The sequence below is a fragment of the Pipistrellus kuhlii genome, unplaced genomic scaffold, assembly GCF_014108245.1.
Source record: "Pipistrellus kuhlii isolate mPipKuh1 unplaced genomic scaffold, mPipKuh1.p scaffold_m20_p_8, whole genome shotgun sequence".
NCBI lineage: Eukaryota > Metazoa > Chordata > Mammalia > Chiroptera > Vespertilionidae > Pipistrellus > Pipistrellus kuhlii.
The window spans coordinates 50,733,080-50,757,929 of NW_023425584.1; the positions used below are offsets into that span (position 1 = coordinate 50,733,080).

Genomic DNA, 24,850 nt, shown 5'->3' on the forward strand with positions numbered 1-24,850 from the left:
CTCTTTGGATTCCTTTTTTTGGGGGGGTTCTGTGCGCTTCCTGGACTTGTAAGTCTAATTCTTTCACCAGGTGGGGGAAGTTTTCTGTCACTATTTCTTTCAGTATGTTTTTGATATCTTGCTCTCTCTCATCTTCTGGGACCCCATAATTCTGATGTTGGTTCGCTTGAAGTTGTCCCAGAGGTTTCTTACATTATCTACAATTTTCTGGATTCTCTTGTCTTCTTGCTTCTGTGGAGGAGTGTCTTCTGGCTCTTTATGTTCCAAATCTTTGACTTGATTCTTGCGATCTTCCATTCTGTTTTTAGGACTCTGTATAATGTTTTTTATTTCAGACAATGTATTCTTTATTTCTTGTTGATCCCTTATCATTTCTCGTTGATTCCTTATTAATTCTAGTTGATCCCTTTTCATATCCTCATAGGACTTATCGATCTTTTCTAGAAAATTCTTGAAAAACCTTATAAGCGTAGATTTGAACTCTATATCCAGTCGCTTTTTGTCCTCCATTTCTTTCATTTGTGATCTATTTCATTGTTGCATTTTTGCAGCTTCCCTGATGGGGCGGAGTTCCAGGGTGGAGCCTACAGCCTTGGCTTCCGTCAGCCCCGCCCTATACCTGCCCTATTCGGTTCTTGGGTCTCGGGTCCTTCAGTACTCGCTGCAAGCGCCTCTGAGAGAAAGGTGCCCTTGATTTTCGCCTGCTACCAAACAGTCTAGGCTCTCCCCCAATGAGCCCAGAACTGGGGTTCAGTTTAGTTGGAAGCGGGATTGGAGGTGGCGTTCAGAGCAGTCTGGAGCCCCAGTCTCCTTCCCGCCAGGGCAATTCCGCAGCACAGCCAACTGTCCCTTCTCTGCGCGCAATGTGCACGCCTCTGGGACCTCCTTTCGCTGCTCCCCCAGGACTCCGCCTTACAGCCCAGCTCCCTATGGATGAGCCTGGGTCCCTGGGGTCTGGCCTAGAACTGGGGTTCAGAGCAGTCAGAACTGGGGCCCAGCACAGTCGGAGCTTTTATCTCCTTCCCGCTAGGGAATGCCAGCCAGGCACTCAGTTGCCCCTCCTCTCCGGCTCCGTCCTCTCCTCGCATGCTGCGTGTCTCCATACCTTAGGCTTTTACAGCTCCTCCGTGCTTCCTTCTGGTTTTCTCCTTGCTTCTCGTTGGGTCTAGTAATAATTAATGTCGTTTTTAAACATTTGTTTAAAATCTTGCTTGGCGTTGACTTGTATTGACATAACCTTCAAACACGTGGTATCTACAGAACGTGTGAAGTGCAATTAACAAGTTTTGCTTGAAAAAGTTTGTGTTTGGTTTGGTTTTTGTTGCAAAACTAGGGCTAAGAAGATGGCGGATGAAGAGCATATTCGGCACTGCATGCTTTACGAGTTCCAATTAGGAAGAAAAGCAAGTGAGGCTGCAAAAAACATCTGTAGTGCTCTTGGTCAAGATGCAGTTAGCGCCAGAAAATGCCAGCGTTGGTTTGAGAAATTTCGCGAGGGAAATTTTTCGTTAGATGACAAGAGTGGTCGAGGCCGTGTGTCCAATTTTGATCAAGAAGCTCTTCAAGCTCTTTTGGTGCAAAATCCTCAAATTACCCAACAAGAGCTTGTAACAACTTTAAATTGTTCACAAAAAACAATTTCCAATCAATTGCGTGCACTTGGCAAAGTCCAAAAGTTTGGAAAATGGGTTCCTCATGAGTTGACCGACAACAACCGTAATCAAAGAGTCACAATTTGCAGTTCGCTCCTCTCTCGTCAAAACCGTTTGCCGTTTTTAGAGCAAATTGTTACTGAAGATGAAGAATGGGTGCTGTATGTTAATTTGAAAAGGCGGCCTCAATGGTTGGACAAAAATGAGGCTCCGCAGCCCACGCCAAAACCTGACTTGCATGCGAAAAAAGTGATTTTGTGTGTTTGGTGGAATTTTAAAGGAATTCTTCATTATGAACTTTTACCATCTAACCAAACCATTACAAGTGCAGTGTATAGTGCCCAATTGGAAAGGTTAGCCCAAGCTTTAAGAGAAAAAGAACCCGCGCTGATTAATCGGAAGGGCGTAATTCTTCACCACGAAAACGCACGACCGCATACTGCAAGAATCACTGCTGAAAAACTGCGCCAGTTGGAATGGGAAGTTCTCCCTCAACCTGCATATTCTCCTAATATTGCTCCTTCCGATTACCATTTGTTTCGTTCTTTGCAAAACTTTCTTCTTGGAAAAAAATGTAATAATGAAGAATGCCTCAAAAATGCATTGACCGAATTTTTTGCATCAAAATCACAAGAATTTTACAACAGAGGGATTAAAATGCTTCCTGAGCATTGGGCACAAGTAGTAGAAAACAACGGCAACTATATTGTTGATTAAATTTTGTTGTATTGTTTAAATAAATTCGATTTTAAAAAAAAGTATTAGAAAACGACATTAATTATTACTAGACCTAATAGAATTTCCAGTCAGTCGACTTTCCTGTAGTTCTGGGTAATGTCCATTTTATATTTTAGTTGTATTTTATTGAAATTGTTGTGTGCGGCTGCGGCTAGGTATTTACCTGTGCAGCCATCTTGGATCGATCGGGGAGTTCTAATTTTAATAAAAGTATTTTCTCCCATTCTATAATTTGCCTTTTCATTCTGTTGATTATGTCCTGTGCACAGAAGTTTTAAATTTTGATGTAGTTCAATTTATTTTCACTTTTGTTGCTTGTGCTTTTGAGAGGGCAGGGTGGGGCCAGGATGAGCGTCTGACTCCACTGTGGGGCAGGGCGGAGTTATCCTTCATTTTGTATCTGGACCCAGCCCAATCAGGGTTAGCCGAGGCAGTGACATCACCACCGACTAGAGAAAAACCCCTGGACTGGGCGAAATTCGCTCTCTTCCGCCATGCTGCCGGTGTGAGTGGGACATAGCCCATGCTAGCATGGAAAAGGCTCTTTTGTTTATTGCATCAAACTCGACTCCCTGGTGGTCCTTGGGGATCACGAAGTCTGGGCGTAACATAACACTTTCAATGTCATATCTAAGAAATCATTGCCAAATGCAGTGTTTGAAGTTTTCTATATTTTTCCTCTAAGTGTTTTATAGTTTTAACTCTTATGCTTAGGTCTTTGATCCATTTTGAGTAAATTTTTGTATATGCTGTAATGGAAGGATCCAACTAAGGGATTTTAAACTCACTTTAAACTGAGATTTAATAATTGTAGGTAGCCAGAGAGCCTTTAAGTTTATGTTAGTTATTCAATGGACAATGACTTCATATATTTGGAATTTAATTATGGCAAACAATGAATTTTGGGCTTCAGGTAGGTGTGTGTGTCCTGTTACAGGCTTTTCCCAGTTAACTCCAGCCAATAAGAGATTCTCTACTGTTTTTGGGAGCTTTTGTTTCAAACCCTAAACAGAATCAACATTCTCATGATAAAGAATAATCAGTAATGCTCTGGCCAGTGTTCTCAATGGTTAGAGCACTGGCCTGTGCACTGAAGGGCCAAGGGTTGGATCCCTGTCAAGGGCACTTACCTGGGTTGCAGGTTCGATCCCAGGCCTCAGCTGGGGCACATGTGGGAGGCAATCAATCGATGTGCATCTCACATCTCTCGCTCTCGTTCTCGCTCTCGCTCTCGCTCTCGCTCTCTCTTTCTCTTTCTCCCCGTCCCTTTCTCCCCATCCTCCTTCCCCTCCTTTCCACTCTCTGAAAATCAATGGAAAAAATATCCTCAGGTGAAGATTAACAAACAAAATAGAATAGCCTGTAATAAATCCCAGGAAAATCTATAGTTAGCTTGAACAAATCACCTGCCTGTGCATCAAAAGTTATTTGGAACCTGTTTTTGCCTTTTAGCTCTAAAAAGCAGTTACATATGCTGACACAATGATATTTATACTGACTTTGGAAAGGTCAACAACCAAGTATTGTGCTCTTAGAAGTGTGGTTATTTTGGGGGATGAGAGGAGGGTATTGAGGGTGGATTTGGGAGAATAAAAAAGCAAATATGTGTAACTAAGGTGAAAGCCTGGGGAAAGATTCTTAGAAGGTAGAGGGAGAGACTTAATGGGTGCGGGAGTAACATGGATACTGAAAGGATCTAACACTTTAGGTGTATTACTTCTTTGGAGGAAGTGACAGCAGGTACCAAAGGTAACACAGCAAGGACCACAAGTAAAAAATGGGCCTGAAAGGGTTGAAGACAATTTGATATAAAACATGTATGATAGTCCTGTGGAGATGCTGCCAGTGGAATTCATGTGTTATGGATTTTGGATGTGATCTCAGAACAGTGAGACAAATAGCAGGTAGACAGAGGCAATTACAGATATTCTGAGCTGTTGGGAGAATTATTTGAATACAGTATCTCAGGGTTAAGAGCTGTCTACACAAGAAAAAAGTAGCAGTGAAGCAAAATGCTCCATTCTAATGTAATACTGGAATGCCTCAGTCATGCAGAATTGAGATGATGAGTGAAGAATGTTTCTCTGTGGCTTCCCTGGCTTTGTGTGGAACCAGTGGCAAGCCATTTCCAAAGTGTTTTTAAAATATATCTTTTTATTGATTTCATAGAGGAAAGGAGAGGGAGAGATAGAAACATAATGATGAGACAGAATCATTGATTGACTGCCTCCTGTACACCCCCCACTGGGGGTTGAGCCTGCAACCTGGGCAGGTGCCTGGACCAGGAATTGAATTGTGGTCTCCTGGTTCATAGCTTGTTGTTCAACCAACTGAGCCATGCTGAATGGGCACCAAAAATGGTTTTGGATCAAAATTAGTCTGGGATTAGGTTTTCTATGGAAATAACTCAAAAAGATGCCTAAGAATGACTTCTTAATCAAACTAGCTATCCAATGCTATCATTCTATAATTTGTTCATTTTTTGTCTCCTCACATGTTTCACCACCCTTATAATTTTGTTTTGGATGAGTTGGGATCTTCTCCAGTTCTAGTTCTATATGTGTCTTTTATTGAACAGAATGGCTTAGAATAAATGTATATGATGTATGTTTAGTCATGTTTCTATGTCATTTTTGACATCATTTTGGAATACTTTGTCTTTCTTGGGCTTTAAGGGTGCAGGGCTGCATTGATGCCCTCAGAAAAGTGACCAATGACTTCAGCAAGAACCAGAGGTCCTCACACTGTGGTCCCAGATGAGCAGCAGCCTCTCCTGGGAAACTTGTTAGAAATTTCAATTCTTGGATCAGAAACTCTTAAGGGTAGAGCTCAGAAATTTGTATTTAATAAGCCCTCTAAAATAATGCTGATGCATGTTAAAGTTTGAGAAATGCTCTGGACACTGTCATTAGCTACATACTATTGTCCAAGTAATTCATTTTCACTAGCTCTTGGTCTCCTGATCAGATAGAGTAGGGTTTCTCAAATGTTGGTGTGCATATGAATTATCCAGTGTGCTTGTTTAAAAAATTTCATAGAGTGGTCAATTTGCCCTAACCTCATGCCTCAAGATTTTCAGATTCAGGAGGATGACTTACTGATGAGCAAACTCTGCAGGTTATCTTTCAGCAAGCTGCCTCAAGTTATCTATGACCTGGACCAATGGATGTGTCTTAAGTTTCCTTCAAGCCCCAAACTGATGTGATTTAAAATGGCCTTTTTTGAGTTCAGTAGCTGAAAGCTTGGGTCCAGAGCTTTATTTGCAAAATTCTGCTTGGATTATTTTTCACTGAAGCCATTCTGTTCAAATTTATTTCCTTGAAAAATATGTTTTTTTCTTGCCTACCGAGATTACTATTTGAAATTTTTCTGAAGCTTATCCTCTTTAGCAAGGCAATTTGCTCACTAAAAGAGCTTTCTGATGCTTGTAAATTTAGAGATTGTATGATGTGGTTTAAAAAAATTTATAATAATTATTTAAAAAAACTATAAACATTAATTCTAAAGAAGTACCGCTTTTTATGGAGATCTTTTCCCCCCTATTCTTAGTCCAGTCTCTAAGCTTTTCCCCTATTTCACTATCATCCCTACTTTTGTTTTATAGTACAACTTTATGAGAACTATTTTTTTGTGAAGTTTTCTTCTTGTCTCACTGGCTGCTCCTTCTCAGTCTCTTCGCCCCTCCCTCCCCCCATAATAAAAATAATACTTTAATTTTATTAAGTACTTAGATATTCCCACAGATTATTCTTTTAAAAAAATATTTGTAATTGATTTATTTATTTTTTTGGTATTTTATTGTTTAAAGTATTACACATATCTCCTTTCCTCCCCATTGCCTTCTCAGTCTTTTTTATTTTTATTTATTTTTATCTGTCTTTCTCTGGGGCAGGCCCAAGTTTTCTTTTTTACATCTCACCTACATGCTCTCCCCGCAGGCAGGGCCTTCATGTCTATATGGTCCTTGTCCAAATGCTACCCTAACACCACCCTTTATAAAGGAGCATCTGACTCCCACAGCTCTCTTTTGAACTTGAGCCCCATGTAATAAGCTGCCTACTGGATGTCCCACAGGCAGATCAGGGTAATGTGTGCAAAACTGAACTGTCATTCTCCCCCGCCTGTCACCCCGCTCCCCCAGACTGGGCCTTCTCTCCTGTTCTCTGTATCAGTGAATGGCATCACCATCACCCTTATGTAGCTACATTTATTCGGCATTTCCCACATGTCAGGCACTGTCCTAAGAGCTTTCATGTAATTCCTCACAAAATGCTTTGATATAGATTCTGTTAGTATTCTCATGATACAGATGCAGAAACCAAAGCACATGGAGTTTAAGTAACTTTCCCAAAACTATTTGTTGATGGAGATGGACTCCCCAATTAGGTGGTCCTAATCATTGTGCTCTGGTACCTTCCTTTCTCAGTAGCCTGAGCCCGAAATCTAGGATTACCCTTAGCTTAGCCCCCCCCCCCCCCTCGTGTATCTGGCCAGCCCTCCTGAGCCCACCTTCCAAGTTTCTCTTAAAAGCACACTTACTGCCCTAACTGTTTTGGCTCAGTGGATAGAGCATCAGCCTGCAGACTCAAGGGTCCCAGGTTCTATTCCAGTGAAGGGGATGTACCTTGGTTGCAGGCACATCCTCAGTAGGTGGAGTGCAGGAGGCAGCTGATCAATGTTTCTCTCTCATCGATGTTTCTAACTCTCTCTCCCTCTCCCTTCCTCTCTGTAAAAAATCAACTATATTTTAAATATATATATATATATATATATATATATATATATATATATATATATATATTTAAAAAAAAGCATACTTCCACATTCATTATAAGTGTTCTAATCCAGGTCTTTTGCACCCACTGTTATAATTGGTGTCCTCTTTCCATCCATTTCCTTATATCATTGTCAGTTTTATTCTTTCTAGTAGTAACTCTCATCATGACACCTCTACATTCGCCAGCCTCTGCCTCCACAGTCAGTCATCCAGATAATAAATCTTCTATTATCTACCTCACTGTTGAGCAAACCCCACCAATTCTGAGGAGCAGGATGCTCAGACATTTGAAGAATCTGGCTGTGAGTTGACTGCCGGAAGAGGGCAGGTAATACCTGGGTGGTACCTGACATTTTGAGGGCCAGGAAATAAAAGAGAAATGTTATCTTTTGAGTAGTCTTTGCCTCTTTGGGAACTAAGTTCCTACTTACTGTGATTAAAAAAAGTCAGAGTCTGACTGGCCCAGAGAGACTGACAAAAAGAAGAGTGCTCTTCTCACTCCAACTCCGAGTCTATGCTCCAGCCACAGGGAACCGGCTCTCCCTGCGGTACCTCATCTTATCTCTTCTTCCTCCCGGCCTTCGAAAGTAGTACTCTTTCCTCTCCCTGGAATACTCTTCCCTCCCCGCCCTATTTGCCTGGCTAACACTACCATTTTTATAACAACTGGAAAGGTTTTTCGAATCCTGCTTACATTCCAAAGTTTGGGTTAAGTGCTTTTTCTTATTATGCTGCCACAGCAAACCATTCTTTTCTTACCATGTGACTCACCAAACTTCGTTTTAATTGTCTGTTCAGTTGCTTCTTTTAGACTGCAAATTTCATCTTATTTATTTCTGTGTTTCTATCACCCAGCCAGGGGTGTTAAATAGATGTTGATGTATGGAAGATTAAATGAGTATTTAAATGAGCTAATTGATTTCTGCACGCTTCTTATCTCTGTACAGTAACTTTAGGAGAGGGATATATCAGTTAGGGTTAAGCTCACCCATAAGTAACTACCAGGATCAATGGCTTAAACAAATTAGGGGGTTATTTTTCTTCCTCGTAAGATAAATCTGGTACTAGGCTATCCAGGCTTAGTAGAGTGGTCCCTTGGTTATTAGGGACCCACTGTCTTGTCCACTCACCTGGGTGTGATCCTGGCGAAACTGTTCCCATGTCAGCGCGGCTGCCGGAAGGCTAGCCACCTGCAGGTCCTCATGCTAGGAATTGTCAAAGGTAGCTTTATCAACAATCTGCTTTCTACCCCCTCTCCATCCCTTTCAGGGGCTTTCCTGAAAGGTCTTCAAGGATTTCCCCTCAACTCATTGATCGGAGGATGTCACAGTATCACTTCTGGCTGCAAAGCAGGCCAGGAGATAGTTGTCTTAGTTCTTTGCTGCTTCGTACAAAATCAGGGTTCTGTTAATAAGAAAGGAGAAAATGAATATTAAGTGTAACAAGAAGTTTCTAAATAGCTTAGGATGATTTATCCTTAAGTGATCACAGTTTTAGTAAATAAATTTCAGATCAGTGTCAGCACTTTTAAAAATAAATAGATAAAATGGATTTCAAAGGAATCTTACCTTTTTTGCCTCTAGTCACTTTACATAAAATTATCAATTTTTTTATATTTTAGGAGTTTTAATTACAGGCATCTAAAAATTGAAATGATTACTATTATAAATCTTCATTATAATTTTTGGGGGTATTTGCACTTTTTGATTTAAGGGGATGTTTTCTCAGTCTCATTGAGATGTCCCCAGAATCTGCTGGTGGAGTGTAAATTGCCAGAACATCTGGCAAAAGGTTTGGCAAGAAAACAAAACAAAACAAAATGAAATCTTTTCTTTTTTTGTTGTTAATCCTCGATATTTTCCATTGATTTTTAGAAAGAGTGGAAGGTGGGGGAGAGAGAAATAGTGATATGAGAGAGATAAATCAACTGGTTGCCTTCCATATGGGCCCCAGATGGGGCTGGGGATGATGCCCTTAACCCTTTGGTTCCTGGGCCAATGCTGTAACCACTGAACAACACCACCCAGGGCTAAATCTTTCTTTTTTAAAAATATATATTTTTATTTATTTCAAAGAAGAAGGGAGAGGGAGAGAGAGATAAAAACATCAATAATAAGAGAGAATCATTGATCAGCTGCCTCCTGCATGCCTCCTACTGGGGATTGAACCCACAAACCGGGCATGTGCCCTTGACTAGAATTGAACCCGGGACCCTTCAGGCTGCAGGCCAATGCTCTATCTACTGAGCCAAATTGGCTTAGCTGAATCTTTATCTTTAATCTCCTGTTCAATCTTCTATAAATCTAAATTCTTTAAATTGGATTTTTTGGGGAATTTAACAACCTGGAAAAATGCTCAGGATATAGTATTAAATGGAAGGAACAGAAATCAAGATTTAGTCTCAAGTCATTAAATACTTCAAAAAACATCAAATTATATTAGTTGTCCTTCATTCCACAATATGGGTGTCTTGTATATAGATTTAATCCTTCTCTTGTTATTGAACATTCAGTTTGTTCTGGTTTTTCTCTATTAGGAAAACTCTTTGGTGAATGACTTAGTACATTTGTACATAACTTCTGTTTGGATTTCTGTTTTTTTATTTTTTATGATAAACTTACAGAAGAATGAATAGAAGAAATTAAAGATATAGAACTTGTATTTGTTGATAGCCATTACCAAAACTTTTGCCAAATGTATATACAAACACATATATTATGCTTCTGATTTTGTAAAATTTATAAAATTATTATAAAATATAGAAAAAAAATAGAAAAATGGTTAATTTCCTTTGGTGGTCTTAGAATGATTTTTGCTATCTTTATATGCCTGTATATATATTTTGCAGTGCTTATTTTTATTATTTAAAAATGAATTCAGTTGAAAATAAAGAATATTCTGTTTTGATGATCTGCTGCTTTGCTATCTAGGGTCTCAGAATCAAGTCTGAAATTTTAATGATGATGTTTTAATGAAAGAAGAATAAACACATGGGAGATATATCCTATAGGGTTTATGATTTACATATTACATGTTTTCCTGCATTTGTTTGGGGACATTTTCCTAGCAGTTTAGACCAGTAATTTTTTTTCTTAGTGCCATTTGTTGTAGTGATTAAAAGCAAAAGCACTGCAAAACATAAAATCTCCTATTTAGTCGCTGGACTGTGGTGTAATCTCTATGTAGTCAATGGGTCACTTTTAGCATGCCATTTCCAGGGCAATCCTGTTACTGTATGCGTCATATTTGTTTCTAGAGGCTAAAGTGGAGATCATACAGTATATGGGTTCATGTAACTGATCCTCAATCAAGATAAGGTGACCCAGTGACCTACTTCATACTCACAGACTCTGTAGCCAGGAATAGATCAATTTTAGAGGCGTACGTATTCCAGAATGTCAGATAAGGGGAGAGAGTATGAAAAACATGTTAAATACAAACCAAAAATGGTGCCAGGTAAAAACCAACAACAAAATCAAACCCTCATATCAATAATATGCAGGTGGGGATTTTGGAACTTACGGATGGGAATAAGGTTTGGGTTTTGTTTAAGGGGAGGGAAGATTTGCAGGAACATTTTAAGCATTTAAACATTTCCCCAGGCTCTATTGAGAATGAGCACACTTTTCTAATGTGAAAACACTCTGGTCTGCTACTAGATTCCGCCTCTAATTCTGTTCCCCTCAATTGAGAAAATAATATTGATAGACGTTACTAAGACCCTAATCATAGTTTTAAGTAAATGTGTATTTTGTCAAACATAATTATCTGTACATCATGTGTATTTATTTGAAAAGTGGTACTTAGTCTGAAATAGAGTTTGGCAAACAACGGCCCATGGACCAGATCTGGCCTCCTGCCTGTTTTTCTATGCACCACCAGATAGGAATAGTTTATACATTTCTAAATGGCTGGAGGTTGGGGGGAGGTGTAGAGAGCATAAAGGTATCCTGCAAAGTCTAAAATATTTACTATCTGATGTTACAGAAAAAGCTTGTCAGCCCTTGGTCTAAAGCTGTGGTTTTTAAGCAGAGGAATATTTGCCCCCAGGATGCAATTAGCACTGTCTCAAGACATTTTAGACTGTCACAAGATGGGGAAGGTGGGGGTGGGGATGCTGCTGGCGGTCAGAGGGTAGAAGCCTCACAGTGCACAGAATGACCCCTGTAGACATAGACTTAACTGGTCCAAATTCTGACCAAGTCTCTCTCCTTGCCCAAACGGTAGTTAGGCTTTTCTGAGCCTTTTTCTCAGGCAGGCTTCCGCCGTGGCCCCGTCCCGTGTTTGGCCTGCCTAGTTTTAGCAAGAATTCTGTTGAGTCAGTTTAGTGAAAATCCCCCCACTCTTCCTAGCTGGTAAACCTGAACAAATGCTTTATCCCCCACCCTTCATAGCTGACCACCCTGCGTTTAGCAGAGTCCTGTTAGGTCATTTTAGTAAGAATCTCCCTACTGTTGATGTCTTGCCTTACTAATCTTCCGCCTCTGACCCCTGCATTCTGCTTGTTGGTATAGTAAGTTCCCAGCTGTCTTGGCTGTAGTCGGAGTTGAGCCTGATCTCTCTCTTCTGTTGCACAAATCTTGACTACCTATTGCAGCAGTCTGAATGAAATCTTTTACTGGTTTCACAAGCGTCAGACTATCTCTTCTGGACATCAGCAGTGCAGAGGTTGAGCAACCCTGGTTTAAAGTGGTGCTTGGTACATGTATGAATTCAGGAAACACCTCTTCAGATGATTCTGTGGGAGTCCCTCTCTGCTTTTGGGGTTCCATTGTTTTACAGGGAAGAGGGACTAACTGGCACAAACATGCACAAGGAAAGAGTTGTCTTCAGGACTTGGGAGGGGTCAGCTTAAAGATATTTTACCCAACTACCTTCCCAGGGCAGAGGGAGGGCAGTCTAGATGGGGTGGCCATGCTGTGTTTGGTTCTTGCTCTATTCCCTGGGTTTCCTTAAGGATGAAATAAGGTGTCTGTGTCTGTGGGGATTTCATTGTCAACCCCTTTTCCTCCCCAATATTTTTTGACCTGTTGGAACCTTCATTAGAAGATGAAGCATTGCAATCTTCAGTCCAAAGTAAAATGCTAAAAGGCAAATGTATGAACTTGTTAAAACAAGTTTAGACAGTTATTAAGCAATAAATAGAATTGATTACGGTATCTCTCCTTGGGCTCATTTAGAGGTGTGGTTGAAAGGAAGAGTGCACACAGGGTTTGAAAATGCATTTCTGTATTTGAGTTAGAAGTTAGGGAGGTTGGAGATCTTCATTGGTGAGGGAGAGGCAAAAGAAAGCTAAAGACAAAGGGAATGTTCAGAACTGTCAATTTACTCTCCTTGTATAACTGAGTCCCAGTTTTTTGCCTGCTTGTTTCCTTAGAACGTGCCCAGCACCTATTCTATCCTTGGCTTTGTTTCCTACTCAGGCAAAAACCTCTGGACACTGTGGCTTATGTACTGGTCTGAATGCCTCTCTTTTTCCAGGAAAAGGAGTTTAAGTCCAGCCTGGTCAGCTGAACCACCCCAACTGATGGTTCAGATGGTTCCACAGCTTTGATTTTCTTTAACGTCCTAATTTCCTTTCACCATGTTATTTCTGATAAGGTAAGTGTAGTTCCAAAATGGCCACAAAGTCCTATGCACACCTTATGTCACAGTTAATGGTAATTAATCAAACTTTCCCCCCTTCATGTAGAAAACCAGTTAATTACAATTAACTGTGACATAAGATAATTAGAATTTATCTCTGTATTCTCCTTCATTCTCCACAAAAATTTAACCCCCCACCCCCTGCTGACTCACCCCTGTAAATCTTTCATTTTAATGCCTGGAAGTTGTAGAATAGACCCTGCTATACTGTTCATAGGTCTTTGACTATCGTCAGGTGAAATCTTCACATAGATACTTTATGCCCACTGTCAGGCTGTTATTAAAAACTGTTTTAATGAGTAACAATTGTCAATATAGAAGCTGTCCAGAGGACATGGGAAACGTTAAAATCCGTGCAGAGAAAAGAGGGCAGTGTACAGAGATTTCTAATTAGTTGCATGGTGGACTTTGACCACTCTTTATTTTTGTAGGCCCCCAAAGACCATTTTAATGTACTAACAACTCAATATAAGAAGGGAACTATCAGTTAAATAACCAGGTGGAACTTACTAACTTACTATTTGTTATTAAGTTAGACATGGGAAAATATTTTCTTTCTTGGATTGGATCAAGATCAGTCATTCTTTTCAAATAAAATTCTTCCATGAAAAATTGAATCTGCTAATCCATCCTAAGAAATACTATATAGTCTAGACAGAGGAATACTGAGGTTGTACTGAAAACATTGAGGGATCACTCTATAAGGTATATGATTATCTATGCTGCACACCTGAAACCAACACAGAACAATTCTGAATGGTAAACTGTAATTGACAAATGAAATAGAAGAAGAATACTGACTTTGGAGACAGCTCTGCCCATGTCACCTGGAACAAGTTACTTAACCTCTCTGTGCCTCGGTTTTCTCAGCTGTGAAACAGGGAAAATAGTAGCATAGATACCTCGGAGGGTTGTTGCAAGGGCTACATTAGATTATATGTAAAGTATTTAAATCAGAGTAGGCCACATTGTAGCTACCACGGAAGCCTTAGTTAGTAGTAGTATTTATTGTGGTCTTGGGGTTAATGAGCTAATCTAGCCAAATGTATTTTTAGGAAATATGTTCAGACATTTCAAGAACGATAAATCAGATTAACAGATATGAAATAGTTGGCAGTGTTAAGTTATATATTTTCCAAATAGGTTGCTTCCCTCAGATACACTTTCTGATTAGAGTATTTTTAAGTGACAGCCATTGCTGAGACACCGAAAAGTACTTCAGGAGCTTGGCTATGTATCAGGGATGTTAGCTTAAATGGCCCTCATTTAATAATGTCTTACTGAGTAAATATTGATTTGTTAAAGATCATAAAAGTGAAACTCCCTATGGGTTGTTTTTTTTTTAATCAATCTTTATTGTTCATATTGTTACAAAGGTTCCTCATTTCTTCCCCCCTCCACCAGGTTCCCAACCCTCCCTCCACCCCCTCCCCATCCCCCATTGTCCTCATCCATAGGTGCAGTTTATGTTCAGTCTCTTCCTCCCTCCCTTTCCCCGATAGTAAATCCCTTTTCAGATAGTAAGTCAGTTACTTAGCATTTTCTCATATCAATAATATCACCACATGCCCAATGATACATTTCACACAAAAGACATTTCCAAATAGGTCAACTAGCCTCATCCAGGCCCCACCCAAGGCACTCACAGATCAACACAGATCAACACCCCAGCCCTATACTAACTCAACACATCCAGATCTAAGCCTTCATCACTTGATTCAGCAGATCCTCAAGTTCCCACAAAAGTTTCCAGCCATGTCTGAGAGGCAGTCGTGGGGCAGGGGCAGGCGAGGAGCAAGCTGTTAGGGACCTGGATGCTCCGGGCCTGGCCTCTATTGCTCTGGTTTGTTCCACAACCAGCTGCTCCGGGTCTGGTCACCACCGCTCCCGACCTAGTTGCTCTGGACCTGGCTGCTGCTGCTCTGGGCCTGGCTGCACCCGACCCGGCTGCTCCGGGCCTGGCCGCTCCCAGCCTGACAGCTGCTGCTCCGGGCCTGGCCGCACCAGACCCAGCTGCTCCGGGCCTGGCCGCTCCCAGCCTGGCAACTGCTGCTCCGGGCCTGGCTGCTCCCAGCCTGGCAGCTGCTGCTCCGGGCCTGGGGTTTAATTTGGGAAAGGATAGAATTTGAATTTTGGTGACACCTGCAGTGATAAAGGTAATACAAACAACCCAGATTTAGGTCAGTTGACAAAATAAATTGCCAATTTATGAAGGGGGCAATTTTCCTTTATTTTGTTCATTAGACATGAGTTGGGAAGATTAGACATTTTTTTTTGTAAGTAGAGTTATGCTGTTTAGATTAGGGGTGTCGAACTCAATCAGAGAAGGGGCCAAAATCTAAAATCCAGCCTAAATCATGGGCCGAATGGTTTACTGAACAGTCATAAACTGTCATTGTGATGGAAACGCAGCGGAGTGCAGTGATGACAGCGCGGTGCGGGCCACATTGCAAGGCCTGGCGGGACGGATTTGGCCCGCGGGCCTTGTGTTTGACACATGTGGTTTAGATGTACAGAAATATTTTCAAATGAAATTTGCTTTCCTAAAATACTCAAATTCCTAAAGCGTTATCTTCCTATTTTATGGCACTGGCCTAAAATTTTTAAGTGTGTGTTTATAATCAAGTGCACCTGTGTTAATATGTGTGTACACATATATAAAAGAATGTAATTATGGTGGAGAAAACAAATTTAGAAGAGGTTATGGATTTATTTCTTTGAGTAAAAATAAAGCACCTTTCTCTGAAAATGGTTTTCTTGAAACACACCAGAAAATCTGCATAGCATTCTACCAGTTAATTTTTTCTTACAGGATGAAACAAATGCTTCATTGATTCCCTGATATGGTTTATTTATGTGGCTGGTTTTCTACATGAGGAGAAAAAAGGTTTGATTAATTACCATTAACTGTGACATATCCTGTGGGTAATGAAAATTTTTTGTATCTGTTTTCTCCCTTTTCCAAATAAATTGGTGGTTATGTACTAGGTTCCAGTAAAGCAGCTTCTGCAAAAGCATAGGATGGCAGTGTTGTCAAGCATGTAGGTAGTGCCTGAGAGATGCCGTGTCCCACCACTGTCTGCAGGACCTGAATCTTTAAGTCCTTTTCCTGGGAGCTTGGATCAGGTCCTGGTGGTGCCTGTGCATCTTTGAGGTGCCTACTTAGTTTTGGAGCTGTGCTCTGTTGCCTTGAACACCAGTGTGATTTGAAGCCAGAACAACATTAAACTTATGGCTTTGATTTTGGTAACTTCTACTCCTCCCCCTCCTTTTTTTTTTTTTTTTTTTTTTTTTTTTTTTTTTTTTTAAATATGTTTTTATTGCTTTCAGAGAGAAGAAGGAGAGGGAGAGAGAGAGATTGAAACATCCATGGTGAGAGAGAATCATTGTTCAGCTGCTTCCTGCACACACCCTACTGGCGATTGAGCCCACAACCTGGGCTTGTGCCCTGACCAGGAATCAAACCATGACCTTCTGGTTTCATGGGTCTACACTCAACTACTGAGCAGCACTGGCCAGGTGGTTACTTCTACTTTTGACTCTAATCACTCTGAGTACCATTGTTGCTGTTCATTACATCAGTGCTTGCTAATTTGGAATAACAATATAATATGATGTGCCTTTTCACATTTCTTTCTTATTTGATTTACTTAATACCATAGAGTAGGTAGGCAGATATCAATTATGATAAAGTAAGGTTCGTGTCTTGCTCAAGGTCTTTGAACAGTATCTAGCAGACTGGATCTCAAACCCTCCTGAGCCCAAGCTTGTCCTTCTGTACCACATGCTTTTTTATATACATTGCTGGATTTAATTTGCTAATATTTTATTGAAGAAATTTGCATCTGTGTTCATGTATAGAATGTCTTTGTCTGGTTTTAATAGAGTGGGTGACCAGTGTGGCTCAGTTGGTTGCGCATCATCTTGTGCACCAAAGGGTTGCTAGTCGGATTCCTGGTCAGGGCATAGGCTCGAGTTGGAAGCTTGATCCCCATAGGGTAGTGGGTGTGCAAGAGGCAGTTGATTGATGTTATGCATCAATGTTTCTGTCTCTCCCTCTCCCTTACTCTCTCTCTCTAAAAAATAAATAAAAATATTAAATATTGGGGGGTAATATTGGCCTATAGGATAAGTTAGGCAGTATTTTCTCTGCTTCTAACTTCTGGAAGAGATTGTAGGTAATTGATGTAATTTCCTTTTTAAATGTGTAGTGGAATCCATCAGTGTGCCCATGTGGGTGTGGTGTTTCTGTTTTGGAAGGTTAGTAATTATTGGTTTGATGGATATAGTTCTATTCAGATGATCTGTTTCTCCTTGTACTTCAGCACTGCCTGGTAGAGAGTTTTTAGCTCTCTTTATGTGCAGTGGACTGACCACAAAATTGTATGTTATTCAAGGCCTTTAATAGTAAACTGATGGCCACAAACAAAAATCTTCTGTATGTAATGGTTAGCTAACACTGAATAATCTGGGGTTTCTAAACATGTAGAAGTTTTAAAACCTTCCGCGCTCTGGACCACCTACAAACCAATTTCATTTTCTTAGAGCTAGATATTGAAAGAATTAGTAGTTAGACTTGGAAAGGTTTCTTAATAAAGTAGGAAATATTATGCTATACCCAAGAGACTGATAGTCTGCCAGGACTTGGTCAGACTTATGTTCAGGTGTTTGCCACATGAAAGCGAAAGGTCAGGTCTCAGGTTCTCCCACATTTGCATTAATCATGTTCTTGTACGAGGGCAGGCGTGACCTATATTTTGGGGTAGAGTTCGAATGAAAATCGGTGGAAGGAATTGACTTGGGTAGAGAGTATGTAGAGACGGGTGATATATATATTATATATATATATAATATATATATATTTTTTAAAAGTATTTTTTATTTTTTATTTTTATTTTTATATATATATATTTTGATAGACTGGTTAATAAAATATTTGCTGTGACTGTGAGGCTCTACTGAATTTTCTGTGACTTTTCCTATGGAAATATTTCCACTAAATAAAAATACAAACAAACATACCTTAATAGACTGCTAAATTTCAAAACAAAAAATATGAAACCCGTTATGTAATGTGGAAAGAGGTTTAGAACTGTGGTAATAGTTTCTTAAGTTTATTTACAAACCAACTTTGTTACCTGAAACAGAGGACAAATCTTCCCTCCTCTACAAAAGGGAAGTCAAGTGTGACATTCCATTAGCATTTATTAAAAAATGAGACTTCCATAATCTTCAACAAGAAGTACTTGTTTCTAACTGAGGTGTCCCACTCAAAATAGCCTTGCTTAATCCAGGGACTTGTACCACTATCACTGTATATTCTGTGAGAGCTATGTTTAATTTTTAAAAGAAAGACAATGAGTGAGGTAGAAACTAGAAAAGAAGAAAAACATTTTTTGAAAAGTTAAAACATTGTGTATTATTTTTAAGCCAAAATTTTCATTTATTACTTATTTTCAGTCAATAGTATGCACTTATTAATTGCTAATTAAGGAGTTATCTAATATATTTTTATTTTCATATCATTATATCTTGTTAAATGGTATGACAGATGATCTTAGAGCTATGTCAAATTTTGTAGGCAATACTTTCTTGGTTTACTAAATGGACAATGGGCATTTATGATCTTTTTATTATTTATTTTAAAAGTTATAATGACCTGTAGAAAAGCCCCCTCTGCTCTCCCCTCCCCCTATCATGAGTGAACACTCTTTGAGATCCACAGTTTTGACTCTGAGAGAGAGAGAGATGGAGACATTTACAAGGAGAGAGGCGATCAGGAGCTGAAAAGGATAGTGTAAGCTGGTGCTCGCCAGAGAGATTGTGTTATATATTATTTATACAGTGAAGGTAAATGTTGCTGATTCTAGAAGCAGGACTAGTACTGAAATCAGAGTGTCTTACCCAAGACACTTCAGTCTGAATGATCCAGAAGGAGAAGACAGAATATAGAATCAAAACAGAAGGGGCCATTTCAAGGTGAGGACTAGAGGAGGTGCTGTAGGAAGACGAGCAGGCGGGCAGACCTTACCAGGCGGGCAGGCTTTACCGGGCAGGTTGATGAAAAGGTTTGTAAGAGGCACAGACACGAAACTAGTGAACTAGAGAAGGGGTTACGTAACAGGATTGCATAATTTTCTCTGGCTCTGTGCTTTTGTGTAACTCAATATTTATTTAATCTTAGAGAAGAGCAACATTTACAAATGAAGAACCTCTTGCCCTGGCTGGTGTGGTTCAGTTGGCTGGCATTGTGCCATCACCAAAAGGTTGCTGGTTTTATTCCTGGTCAGGTTACATGCCTGGGTTGCAGGCTCAATCCCCTGGTAAGGAGTGTGCAATAGGCAGTCAATCAATGTACAATAGAAGTAAATTATAAGCAAAATTCAAGGCAAATATGTAAAAGTAAAACATTATCTAGCTTTCCATAGCACATATATTCCAATTATTAGTTCTGTGACAAATGAGAGTGCCTGCAGTTGACAATAAGGTAGAGTGAGGACTGTGTCCAGCAACTATGTCGTCTTTATCAGCCGAAAGGAGAAAATTCACTTTGCTTCATGCCATTTATGGATTGCATTTACGATATTGTCAACCAGCATTATTAGAATAGAGGGACATAAATACTAAAAACTTCAGAAGGACTTCCTTAGAGCTTATTGCTTTCTGTGGGTCCCATGATATTATTTGCATGCATATAATATGAAGTGAGAGGCAGATATTTGACCAATTGAAAGGCATTCACTCAATTATGGAAAAGCACAGTAGTCATGACTCATGTCCTGTGTCCTGTCAGATGTGAGAGGTTATCTGTCTTAAGCTTTGTTATATGGTAATCAGCAAGATTTTTAATTGTGTAAATGATAACCCAAGACACATGTTTTTATCTTATGTGGGTACATAAACAAAATTATACTACTGTGTGAAGTGCTTGTAAATGCTTAGCTTCTTTTCGTGATAATATATATTTTTATGGGAGGAATTTGTTGTGTATAGACTATCCTAGACATTATTTTAAGTAGTTGTGATGCTTTTCTCAGGGAACATAGATTTTTAAGGGGAAAACAGTTATTTTGGGTGAATATCAAATGTTTATGTTCGCAAAATATTTTTTGTATGGACAGTGAAATAATTTTATATCTTAATATTTTAAGAAGGTTTCTTGTGTTTACAACATAAAAATTAATATTTGTGATGAAAAGACTACTGTACTAGAAAACTACAGTTTTCATAAATTATTAAGTTATCTCTGCAGTCTGTAATCAAAGTTTGATAGCTGAAGCTTGTGGCAAGCTAGATTTTAGCAAAATAGAGACAGAAGGCTACAATTAGAAGAGCATCATTGGGACTCTGTAAGAATGGGCTTTTTAGATTTTTACATGTGCCTTTTAATTTGCAGGTAGAGATTTCCTTGCTGGGCCATGTTAGTTATTTTTAACCAAATATAAACTCTTGTCTGTGTGAAGCTTTCTATTATAAATAAATTAAGAGTCTTTCAGAGGGCTATCCTACCCTCCTCTTTCTGAGGGATGATAAGAAAGAGCACAACAAAGTGAGTTGAAAACCATCCCGCCCCCCTCCACTCCAGCCCCAATGCTGACTGCAGCCTTCAGTACAGATCCTGGTACTAGGTCACTGTAGACACAAGGTACACCGCTAGGTGGTTTAAGAGAGAATTGTTGGGTTTAGTTGTATTGGCCTTAAGATTTTGAGGTGTGTCCCAGAGTGAATTGCAGGCGTCCTGAACTCAATCTCTGTTTCTTCTTAATGAAAGAATCTCTTTCCTTTCTCTTGAAACCATATGGCTGTCCTGTTCTCTATTTGGGGATCTCCCTCTGGGAAGTCAATAGAGATTTAACCAGATTCAATGAGAAGGTGGTCACAGCTGGCTGCTGTATGTTTGCGTCAGAATCCAATTTTCCAGCCCCTGCCTGTTCCCCTAATGAGAAATAAGCCAGAAAATGGGACAGAACAAAACCCATAACCAAAACCACAAAACCAGTTTAAGATGAATTTCATCCTTTGGCTCTCTAATCTTCTCATCTGATCTTTGGTGCTTTAGCAACTTTTGATAACATGTGCTATATCTATAAAATCAATTTATCTGTTTTCCTTTTTAAAAAAAAAAAAAAAAAAAAGCTGGAAGCCGAAACCAGTTTGGCTCAGTGGATAGAGCGTCGGTCTGCGGACTGAAAGGTCCCAGGTTCGATTCCGATCAACGGCATGTACCTTGGTTGCGGGCACATCCCCGGCTGGGGGTGTGCAGGAGGCAGCTGGTCAATGTTTCTCTCTCATTAACATTTCTAGCTCTCTATCCCTCTTCTTTCCTCTCTGTGGAAAATCAATAAAATATATATATATATATATATATATATATATATATATATATATATATATATATATATATATATAAAGAGCTGGGAGATTTGTACACTCGTATAATTCTAAAGTGAACATTTAAAATAAAGAACATACTGTTCTCCCTCCTTTGTGCTGTGATCTTGAGCATCACCATCAAGGTGTGTGTGTGTGTTTGGTTTGTGATCAATTTAGCTGTCTGGCGTTTGTGGTTTTCCCTGAGCCAACTCTCGCTGCTAATGAACATGATCATTTATACGGTGTGACTGCAGTATAGGCATGTTAAATAATTGATTGGGCCATGGCAGGTAGAGAATGGCAAATGTGGCCCCTTTGTTGCTATGGTAATGCATTTGGTTTAAGGGGATTGTTTGTCATTTGGTCCTCATGGATCTGGTGTGTGTGTGTGTGTGTGTGTGTGTGTGTGTGTGTGTGTGTGTGACATAATTGCCTGTGGTTGAGGCAGTTGGAGGAGAAAAATCAGCTTAAGAGGCAGTGGCATTTTGATCAAATTAATATATATTTCAGAGAGTTCTTGGGCTTATATTGTAGAGTGAATTATTCTTTTTTATTAAAAGGCTCATTCTTTGCTAATGCATCAGCATAGAGAATGAGCCAAGTGACAGATTTGTTTACTTGCTAACGTGGTGGGATTTGATCATTTATTGCACAAAATGGTTATTGTGTGAGGTTTACATTCCTCCCCTTATTTTATCCCAAGGGAGGGCTCCCTTTAAGTGAGATTGGTACCACATTTATTAGGGATTTTGGAAGGGGAAAAGGGCACGTGTTGTCTTTTATTATCCATTTAAAAAAATTATGTCTTTAAAGGTAGGAGCTATATTTATGTATTTTTCCAACAAATACTTATTGAGCATTCAGCTAGGTACTCCTAGGGCTTGAGAGTCCAATGTGAGCAGAGCATAGACGGTGCCTGTCTTCAGGGTTGAGATGCTAGTGGCCCGCTTACCTCTGGGTTCCCTCTTTAGCCCTATCCTTTTTGCCTTATACAAAGCTTTCTCACTAAGTGCTCTATACAGCTTTAGAATAGTTCCTTTCATCTTCCTCCGCAGTATAATCTCTTGATATGTGCTCCCCCCTACCCCCAGTGGTTTATTAATACCATTTGTCAACAACAAACATACAAGTGAACACTTAGGTGGCATAAGCACCTGTCTTTCCATTGATCCACATTCTTCTTTCCTTCATGGCTCGGCCCAGACTCTGCCTCTGCTGTGATGCTTGCCGAGCAAATAGCAACCTCACTTTTGGATAGTCTACTCAGTTAATGTGACATATTTTAGCTTGTTTTCTTATGTCATTACTTAAATGTTCAAATCCCACAACCTGTGTTCTTACTATATCTCTTAGATGTGTTGGGGCAGAAAGACAGCTAAAAGTCAGTGGTCAAGTCCCTGTATCTTTAGTCTATGGAGAAGGATCAGGCCTGTAGAATGAGAAAATAAGTGGTTATTAGAAGAATCACGATTGGTATCCAAGTGTACAGACTCTGGGATCCCTTCTCTTGTTTCTTTCCTCATTTCTAAGAGGAAGCACCAGTGAATGCCGTGCTTTGAACCTGGAGTGTGAGGGAGTCTGGTGACCATGTGAAAATAAAGAAGAAGGCTGGCCCTAGGACTGACTGTGAGTTTAGGCATAATGGGTAATGACAGTCCTTAGGTAACGCAGAACTGATGGATGCAGCACTTTATTGGGTATTTTAATTTGACACATCAAGCAGCTGGGAAGCTTAATGTGAGGAAACTAATACTCAAGGGACAATGTAAGAGATTCTTGCCACTGTGTGTCAGTAGTGTTGGGAGCAGGAGGACAGCAGGAAATGACCTTGGAAGGGAAGTGTTACCCCTTTGACACATAGAGACTTGAGGCTCTTTGATTTTGAACTAAGATAGCGTAATAAATACATGACAGAAATAGGAATCAAATTCTCAAATGGCATGCCAGCTCCATCTCTTGTGATCAAAGTAAATTTTCTGACTCTGAATTTTGATGATTATTTTATTTTCACTTGCTGAAAGATCATTCTAGTTTTACTTAACCTGCATGCCAAGTTGCTGCTACTCTAGCCCTAACCCTGGTTGAAATAGCTTGGAATCAAGGAAAACTTCTATTCCGTTAAATAAAAACGGAAATTTATGGGAAGGATTCTGGTGTCATAGGGAACTCAGGCTCAGCCTGCCCTCAGATCAGGAATGGGAATGTCAGCTCACCACTCAGTTCTATTTTTGAATAGAATTCCACATAGCTAAACTGGGCTGCTTTATTACTTCTGTGTTTATGTTCCAGTTCTTGAAGCAACTAGAGAAATTCCCATTCTGATTTAAATTTCCCATTCTGATGAAAATTTGATGGGCTCAGTCCATAGGCCCATATTTGCAGACCAGTCAGTAAAGTTGTGCGAAGAGGGCAGCCTGGCTCATGTGAGGGCTTGGGAAGAAGCTCCCAACAAATTAAAGAAAACAAAGTTACCAAAGTTTCTAAAATGTTATTTACCAATTGTTGCATAAATGTTTTGAAAATGTTTCTTAGTGGCATAATGAGGAATTCAATCTACTCAGTGCATTTATCAATTTCATCATGTAAGAATAATGCAGAACCATAGCTTTTCCTTGAAGCTGTCTTCTGCATTTTTCAAACTCTATTGGAAAAATGAGTTCTTTTTTTTTTTTTTGGTGGGGGTGTGTGTGGAACATAGCGGATGAGAAGTTAAAGGTCTGAAATGCTTTAGTATAATGTCCTGACAATTAAAACATGAGTTACCATGCACTGAGAACATCTGTTCATCAGAAACTACATTTCTTTTGATTGTGTTTATATCCTTCCCAGAGAAACTTAGAAATAAATAACCTTGAGATGTTCAGCCCTCAGAAGGTTTACTAGCTTCAAAGATTCTGATTTTATTTCAAGGCTGCAAGAAAGTACTCCTTAGAGTTTGTTGTGATTCACTGCTTATCACCTTGAGCTATTGCCACTCAATGCCAGGGAGGCATTGGATCTTATACAATGATAGAATAGCACAAAAACCTTGTAGCTCAAAACAGAAGTCTAAGTGTGTTATCTCAGATGTTTCTCATAATGCATGGAATGGACCTAGACCAATGACTTTATATCTGAAATTTTCTGCTCACCCTCACCTCTGTGAGAAGTGAATACTTTATCAAAACCACAGCTGCTTTGAGCCCAGTTCTTTGGGTAGTTAGAGGAAAAGCTAACAGCAATAACAGTTTTCAAGCTCAGCTGAGTAGTGGTCCGACGAAGAGCAAATCTAGATAAATTATGCTTTGGCCTGTTAGAGAAACCCTGACTCCTTCTTTGGGTCTAATTGATGCAAAAATGCTTGTTGGCTGCCTCTTTTAAATAATTTATGGCAAACACACTTTCTACGCCATATGCAGATTTGAGAGAGGCACTGAAGCAGGTAGCTATGGAGTTTACACATCGACAGTGTCTGCTGAAACCTGTTGTCCATTCTGTTGCAGTGTAAAGCTCACATATTTAAACCAGAAACATGAAGTGGAACAAATTGGGTTGCAAGCCAGCTAATAAAATAAATGATAAATGGAAAGGGACCTCCAAGGTGCTCTGAAATGCTGGCATGGGATTGGAGACCAGGCCAGGAGGAGGCGGGTGTTGGAAAGGCTTTTGGTAATGGCTTCGGCAT

General features: G+C 39.7%; 1 protein-coding gene across 6 annotated transcripts in view; it reads left to right on the forward strand.

Annotated features, from left to right (window-relative positions):
- FHIP1A (FHF complex subunit HOOK interacting protein 1A) overlaps positions 1 to 24,850 on the forward strand; it is a 202,420-nt gene that overhangs the window by 55,954 nt on the left and 121,616 nt on the right. The window contains exon 3 of one of the 6 annotated variants that reach the window (XM_045576427.1): positions 7,318 to 7,495. The exons of 4 other annotated variants lie outside the window; for them this stretch is intronic. The gene's annotated coding sequence lies outside the window, so the exon portion shown is untranslated. The remainder of the gene's footprint in view (positions 1 to 7,317; positions 7,496 to 24,850) is intronic. One more of the 6 variants, XM_045576426.1, reaches the window with a different exon arrangement.